The following is an 8730-nucleotide window of genomic DNA, read 5'->3' on the forward strand; positions in this document are numbered from 1 at the left end:
TTCTTCCTGGTCTTTTTCTCCTCCCTGTGTGTATTTGTCTTATATGGTGTGTAGTGTATAATTTGAGCGGTGAGCCACCGAGTTACAGAGCTTCATCCAGATGTGGGTGTGTTGTGTTTTGTGTGTGTGTGTGTGTGTGTGTGTGTGAGTGTTTGGTGCCCACACCCCCAGCAGCTATGCTATATTGGCCTTTGCCATGTTTTTCACCTGTTGATACAAGATGCAGGTTGCAGCACGCCCCATTCACACATCAGAGAGAGAGAGAGAGAGAGAGAGAGAGAGAGAGAGAGAGAGAGAGAGAGAGAGAGAGAGAGAGAGAGACAGTGAGAGAGAGACAGAGAGAGAGAGAGAGAGAGAGAGTAAAATAAGAGATAAGTGGAACTGTGTTCAATAGAAAAGCATAAAAGTTAGAAAGCATAAAAGTGTGTGTGTGTGTGTGTGTGTGTGTGTGTTGGGACAGTGCTGTACTCATTCAGGACATCCTTCTATTGTGAAGCTTATCTTCCAGACACACAACCAGAGAACCAGAAGCCCATGCCAGAAAAAGTGTGTGTGTGTGTGTGTGTGTGTGTGTGTGTTGCTGTGTAACAAACAATGTGAAACTCTAAATGAACAGACAGACCTCTTGGGTCTACACACACACACACACACACCCACACACACAACAAATGTCAAACCACATTGCACTCACTCTGAAAACACAATGTAAAGAGTACAAAAACATACAGACTATTGCAGGCTGCTATTTCACTCACTCACACACACACACACACATACACACACACAGACACACACAAACAGATGTAAAACAGAACAAACACACAATGAGACAAGCTGTAAACAATCACACACACACACACACACAAACACAAACACTCAGCAAATGTCAAAACACAATGCACACACACTAAGGCTCGGCAATTTGCAAATAATACACACAAACACATAAGTGTATGTACACACACACACACACAATCTGAAAAGAACAAACACACAATAAAACAATCTGGTATCACACACAGTGCGTTCTAAATGTGACACAATGCTAATGCAGCCTCAGGTTGGATTCCTGAGAGCCATAAAGACACACACACACACACACACACACACACACACACAGCTAACACAGGCCCAGAAAGGATTCATGACAGCCATAAACTTAGAAACTCCACACACCACTGCTGCAGTTCCATTTCTATTTGGAACAACACAAAACAACACATGCACACAGACACAAACACATACACACACACACACACACACACACACACACACAATCAGAGTATGTGCGCAGGTCTAAACTCGCCCTGGACCCTGAGAGACCCTCAAGAACGCAGGGTTCGTGTTCAGGTGAAAGAAAGAATGCTACGAGCGTTAGAGTGTAAGAAAAGACGAGAGCGTAACACGGGCTGAGCTTCAACCACACGCTCTCTGATGGTGTTGAACAAACACCTACAAGGCGAAACTGAGGGCTACGTCTTCTTAAAATCACACAAAATGTATTTATCTCAATAATACAGAAGACATTTCTGTCACACAGAGCTGAAGAAAGAGACTCGTGTACTGATGGTGTTGAACTGACTCAACACCTACAGTGTTAAATAGACATAAACACTGCAGACTGAGTGTTTAAACAAGGTCTATATGATAATTAATTAGAATTATTAGAACATAGTTAATAGAAAAATCTATATTTTAATTAACCATGTTGCCTTACATAGTTAAATTGTGGTGTTGAATCAACACCTACAGAGTCACTATTAAACACTAATAATGAATAACTAGCTATTTAATAAAACAGAACCAGTCTGCATTGAAACCCATAGATATTAGTTTAACACTACAGGAATGAATCAACACTATAGGTATTAATGCAACACTTAAATAGTGAACAGCCTCAGAGTTGCATTAATACCTTCAGTGTTCAGTGTCTACTGAGGTGTTAAATTAATGCAGCGGGTTTATGGTTAATGGGTAAATACTCATTATTCACAAAACCCACTGATAAATAATAAACACTAAAGGTTTCATTAAACACTGTTTGTGTTAATAAACACTTGACTTATTGAGTTTATTATGATGAATTCAACACCACATATTTGCTCAGCAGTAAGGGAACATCAACAAATTACATTTGTTCATCAGCACTGTTTAGTAGAACACTTGGGTGTTTGTTTAACACTGTGACAATCTGATGTTTTAGGTGTTTATTCGACCGTCTATGAGTTTTATACCATAACCATTAACACAACACCGTAGTTCTTCATTTAATACTGCATCATTTAATGCAACACTTCAGGCATCCATCCATCTGTTTCGAAGTATTCAACACTATTAGTACTGTAGGTGTTTGTTTTACACTGTAGATGTTTGTTCTGCAGTTTATTTAATTAGTATTTAATACTGTATTCATTAATGCAGTCATATTCATTAACGGTGTAGGTGTTTGTTCAGTATTTAACACTATTTATTAATGTAACAGTGTAGGTGTTTGTTCAGTATATAACACTGTATTTATTAACGTAACAGTGTAGGTGTTTGTTCAGTATTTAACATTGTATTCATTAATGCAACGGTGTAGGTGTTTGTTCAGTATTCAACACTCTATTTATTAACGTAACAGTGTAGGTGTTTGTTCAGTATTTAACACTATATTTATTAACGTAACAGTGTAGGTGTTTGTTCAGTATATAACACTGTATTTATTAACGTAACAGTGTAGGTGTTTGTTCAGTATTTAACACTATATTTATTAACGTAACAGTGTAGGTGTTTCTTCAGTATTTAACATTGTATTTATTAATGTAACAGTGTAGGTGTTTGTTCAGTATTTAACATTGTATTTATTAATGTAACAGTGTAGGTGTTTGTTCAGTATTTAACATTGTATTTATTAATGTAACAGTGTAGGTGTTTGTTCAGTATTTAACATTGTATTTATTAATGTAACAGTGTAGGTGTTTGTTCAGTATTTACCATTGTATTTCTTAATGTAACAGTGTAGGTGTTTGTTCAGTATTTAACACCGTATTTATTAATGTAACAGTGTAGGTGTTTGTTCAGTATTTAACATTGCATTTATTAATGTAACAGTGTAGGTGTTTGTTCAGTATTTAACATTGTATTTATTAATGTAACAGTGTAGGTGTTTGTTCAGTATTTAACATTGTATTTATTAATGTAACAGTGTAGGTGTTTGTTCAGTATTTAACACCGTATTTATTAATGTAACAGTGTAGGTGTTTGTTCAGTATTTAACATTGTATTTATTAATGTAACAGTGTAGGTGTTTGTTCAGTATTTAACATTGTATTTATTAATGTAACAGTGTAGGTGTTTGTTCAGTATTTAACATTGTATTTATTAATGTAACAGTGTAGGTGTTTGTTCAGTATTTAACACTGTATTTATTAATGTAACAGTGTAGGTGTTTGTTCAGTATTTAACATTGTATTTATTAATGTAACAGTGTAGGTGTTTCTTTGACACTGTACGTGTAAATACCTTATTATTAGTATTTAACACAAACCTTAAATGGTAATTTAGAGCATTCAACACCGTAACCACAAACACATCATGGATGGCATTTGTATATCACTGCATTTCTTAAAGCAACACTGAAGGTGTTTGTTTTAAACTGTGTGACCTTTTAATTCAACACCGTAGACGCTCATTTAACAGTATAGAAGTATTTAACATGATAGCAGTTCACTGTAGCAGTTAAATACTACATCCATAAATGCACTAAAAACACTGTGGGTGTTTATTCCTACAGCAGTGTGGAAAATGCAACACTGTATCGGTTAAAGCCACACTGTAGGTGTTCATTCAGCACACACACACACACACACGCACACACACGCACACACACACACACACACACACACGCACACGCACACACACGCGCACACACACACACACGCACACACGCACACGCACACACACACACGCACACACACACACACGCGCGCACACACACACACACGCGCGCACACACACACGCACACACACACACACACACACGCACACACACACGCGCACACACAAACACGCACACACACACACACACACGCATACACACACTCACCGTGTTGTCTGCACTACATTCCCACTTTTTCTTCTTTCTTTCTTTCTTTCTTTCTTTCTTTCTTTTCCTTTTCTCTTTCTTGCGCTTTCCTTTTACTAATAAACCCTTAGATGAAGCGCGCAATCCTTCAGGAGAAGAAAGAGAAGGAAAAGAAACTTGTCTCCAAGTTAACAACTCAGTGGAAACATGAACGGAGCGCTCGCGCTTCTCAGAGCAAAAGGAAAAAAACACACAATCCTCCAAATCAGGACCGGATTCCCAACATGAGGAAATGAAAACAGCCGGAATTCCCGGTGAGGTTGTTTAATCCGTGAGGTTCTGAGAGGTTCTGTGAGGTTCTGTGAGCTGTGCAGGACCAGGACGAGGTCGCCGGTAACGGTACTCCAACGACACGGAGCTCACGGAGAGGAAGACGTCGGGATGCGCGCGCGGTTCCGCCTTCTGTGACATCAGGAGCTGGGAATGTCAGGAATGTGCGGGTTTAACGGAGGGAGGTGCTCAGAAAGGAGGTAAATAGATGGAGGATCAGTGACTGCGGCGCCATTAATGCCTTCCTTTTCTTTTCTTTTTTTATGCTCAGCAAGACTGAACTGCTTCTTTTGGGATGGTTCAGTGTTTATAAACTAAAGGTGCAATAGTCAGATTTCTTACTCGCACAAACAACGTTCATAATATGTATTTAAAAAAATAAATAAAAATAAATAAAAAACAAACAAACAAAAATTATATATATAATGCAAGTATACAATATTACACTAGATATCATTATGTTATCTGTAATTATAAATATTATATATATATATATAATATTATATATATTATGCAAGTATATAATATTATACTAGATATCATTATATTAAATTTATATTAATATATATATATATATATATATATATATATATATATATATATATATATATATATATATATATATATATATATAGTGTGTGTGTGTGTGTGTGTGTGTGTGTGTGTGTATAAATTTATTATGGTGATATCTAGTCTGGAATGCTTGTTTGTGTTTAAATGCACTGTTGAGGGTTTCTCCACTATGTGTGTGTTCTCCCTGTGCTTTGCTGGTTTCCTTCAGGAACTCCAGTTTCCTCCTCTAGTCCAAAGACATGCACTGTAGGATCATGTGCAGTTATGTGCATAAATCATGTGCATTGCTAAATTTTATGCAATGTGTGTGATTGTGGCACTTTGAAATGTTACCATCTCACCCAGGATGTCCATCACCTTGTGCTCCGGGGCACTAAATCTAATAAATATGAATTATTTAATAAAGAGTGTGTGTTTTGTTTAAAGTTGTGGATGAGTCGTAATTGCGGGAGAGTCCGCTAGGCGGCGATAGATACGCTGAGACGACTGCGTGTTTGTGTGTCACGCAACATAAAGTAGCGAAGAAGATAAGGAGGCGCAAGATGAACGTTAAAGTTGATTTAAAATATTATTTATTTGTTTATTTTTAAATAAAATACCTCTTATTTTTCTGCGAAGAACAACATTAATAATAATAATAATAATAATAATAACAATGATAATAATAAGAAGAAGGAAATACATAAAATAATAATTTCGTATCAGTGATATTAAAATATTGACTCGTTTTTATTTAATTTCATTTTATTGAATCTTAGGTTTATATGTATGATTTATATTTGTGTGAATATGAGAGGAATTGTGTGTATTTTCCTTCTGTAGTGAGATGAGGACAGATTAAAACGCATATTTTTATATGTTCTTACACTGCCCTCTGGTGGCGAATCTGTAAAACATCTTTTGATAAACGTCATGTTATATTTTATTTTAACACGAGGGGGCGCTGAAGACTTAGAAATCGAGCTGTTCTTTCTGGTTTTAATATTTATCTCAGAACTAAAAAAAAAAGCTCTCAATATCCACATACATTTATTTTCTCTTGCTGATTTTCCAACAGCCACATTTAAAAATGTTCATAATAAAATCTCTTCAGCCAGGACAAAGTTTTTAATCATGTTATAACACGTGAAAAGAAAAATGCATCATTTTATACGGCTGAATCTGGTGTTTGATTGATTGATTGATCGGTAGATTGATTGATCGATCGATTGGCTGATTGATCGATTGCTTGATTGGTTCTTTCGATCATTCTTTGTTTTTTTTTCCTGTACTAATGAAGGAGAAGATGATAAACTGAAAGATAAAACCTTCAGGATAGTGAATGAAAGTGTCAGGTGAAACAGAAGCTGTTTCTCGTCTCTCCTCTCCTCTCTGTTCATCTACTGAGTCGTTCTGGATGATTCTGTCTGCCATCTTCACCCAGTTGAAGTGTTTCAGTGCATCAGTGTTTACTATTAACACTAAGAAATGCTAAATAAATGTTTTTAAACAACGTTTTGATCAAAATTTATTTATATTTCATCTGTTTGCTTAGTCAGATACAGGCACACAATCATGTGTAATAAATAAATAAATAAATAAATAAACATTAAAGCTAATACATTCATGTAAAACAATTTGACTCTTTTTTTTATTAATACATCAAAATATGAGAATTTGTCATAAATCTAAATGTAAGTGTTACAGAAGATGAATTGATGGACGGATTTCTTTCTTATGCGTCAACATGCATCTCGTCAGGACTTTCACTCCATCAAGCCCAGTTCATAATTCTCCATTTTGTCTTTTGAGACAGTCAGAGGTGGACTTGATGTTGTGCTTTCCTTCAGGAGAGGTGAATTTACAGTTCTGGAAAGTCGCCAAGGTCCCAAAAAGGTAAAGTGTCTCCACATTGATACGCTACCATCACTATGTTTCACTGTTAGCATGATGTTTGTGCTGGAAAACACTATAAGTTTTACACCATGTGTTTCATCAGTCCACAGATCGTTATCCTGAAAGGCATTACGTAAAATGACTGTGTGTGTCTGTGTGTTTATGTGTGTGTGTCTATGTGTGTGTGGCTACCTCATACTGACTTAAACATGAAGGAATTAAAAGCCCCACAGTTCAACTCCAGTTCACATATTGACTTGTGTTTATCGTGATTGCTTGCAGGAAACATCTCTCTGCTCTTCTGCTCCTGGGGTTCTGTTCTCTCTCTTTCTAAATATTTAGCAATGCTCCATTTTGCATCACTAATAAACCTTTCTAGGAAATGCCCGTTTATTCACAGGGCTGAAGTGTCCCAGTCTTTTCTAGGAAATAAGTTTCCAGAGTTTCTGACCTTCATCCTTAACACATCACAGTCGTATGTGTGGTATGAATTTGGTGACACTGTAACCAAAGTCTTAATGAATTCATCCTATGGTGATTATTGTTTCCTCTTAATTCACACAGATTTGGCAATTTTTACATTTTTGTTTATTTATTTATTGGAAAAAAAAAAACGAATAAATTACAACTCAAGAAAATCAACTGTATGAGACAAAAATCGACAAGCAGATAAAAATGTGATTAAACACAAAATAAATACATCAATTAAATAAATAATGTAATTAATAATTAATAAATAAATATAGTAATTAATATTTCAAACAAATATATGTAATAAATAATTAATAAAAATATTATTTTATAATAATAATAATAATAATAATAATAATAATAATAATAATAATAATAATAATAAAACCATGGAGGTAACTATGAAAAAAAATAATTTTAAGGAAATACATTTTCACAAATTTAATTACTTTTTTTCGTTTAAAAATAAATAAATAAATAACCGAGCATGTATTTAGTAGAAAGTCTTGAATAATGTTAACAATGAGTTATAGATTAAGTAATAATATTATTATTAATAATATTTATTCATTTATTTATTTATTTATTTATTTATTTATTTATTTATTTATTTATTTATTTATTTATTTATTATTTAATAACAGGTTGAATAAACTGCATCTTCTCCTCTACTTCTTTTACATGATGTGATTCTCAAATCCGAGATGCTCATCTAATAATGAACAGGAAAAATAACCAGAACACCAGTGGACAGGGTACGAGGCTCGGGTCGCCCGAGGCTACACCATGATTGCGTGTGTGTTGTGCTCTGACCGTCACTGATCTAATTATCAAAGGCTTCCTACGTTTTCTAATGTGTGAGGAACATGAGCACACGCCTCAGAACAGGGTTATTCCGACCTCTGACCGTGAGAGCAGGATGTGGCTTAGAGAAAGTGGCTGATAGCTCTGTATTCTGATCAAGAATGATTATGTTATTAAGAAAGTTATAGTGCATTTTTATTTTTATTTTTTTTTTTTGCCTGTTTGATTCTGAGCCTCATTCTTCCTGGACACACCTCATCTACATTAAAATCTTACATTAAAAACTGAATGAATTCAGTTCAGCTCGAGGAAATGTCATGCTAGAAGCTCTTGAATATATAAAATAATCATCATTACTTATGCTTCAACTGAAAAGAAACGATCCTGTCTACAGATATAATAATAATAATAATAATAATAATAATAATAATAATAATAATAATAATAATGTGTGCTTTCGTGAAGTCATTAACTATAAATTTGCATGAATGTGGAGTATTAATGTACTGTCAGAGGAGGAGGAGAACACACCCGCAGGATTAAATTATCTTAACAGGCACTGATTTCCATTCCAGCTTTACACAGCTTTATAACCCACGCTGTGTTTTTGA

The 8730-nt window shown here is 34.8% G+C and overlaps 1 protein-coding gene across 2 annotated transcripts in view; it reads right to left on the bottom strand.

Moving 5' to 3' along the window:
- The window catches only part of LOC132854542 (tyrosine-protein phosphatase non-receptor type 14-like), a 39114-nt gene extending 34499 nt beyond the window's left edge, over window positions 1-4615 (bottom strand). Inside the window, exon 1 of one of the 2 annotated variants that reach the window (XM_060883014.1) lies at window positions 4088-4615. The gene's annotated coding sequence lies outside the window, so the exon portion shown is untranslated. The remainder of the gene's footprint in view (window positions 1-4087) is intronic. The other variant, XM_060883015.1, reaches the window with a different exon arrangement.
- Window positions 4616-8730: the final 4115 nt, after the last annotated feature.

Source organism: Tachysurus vachellii, chromosome 12 (genome assembly GCF_030014155.1).
Source record: "Tachysurus vachellii isolate PV-2020 chromosome 12, HZAU_Pvac_v1, whole genome shotgun sequence".
Classification (NCBI taxonomy): Eukaryota; Metazoa; Chordata; class Actinopteri; order Siluriformes; family Bagridae; genus Tachysurus; species Tachysurus vachellii.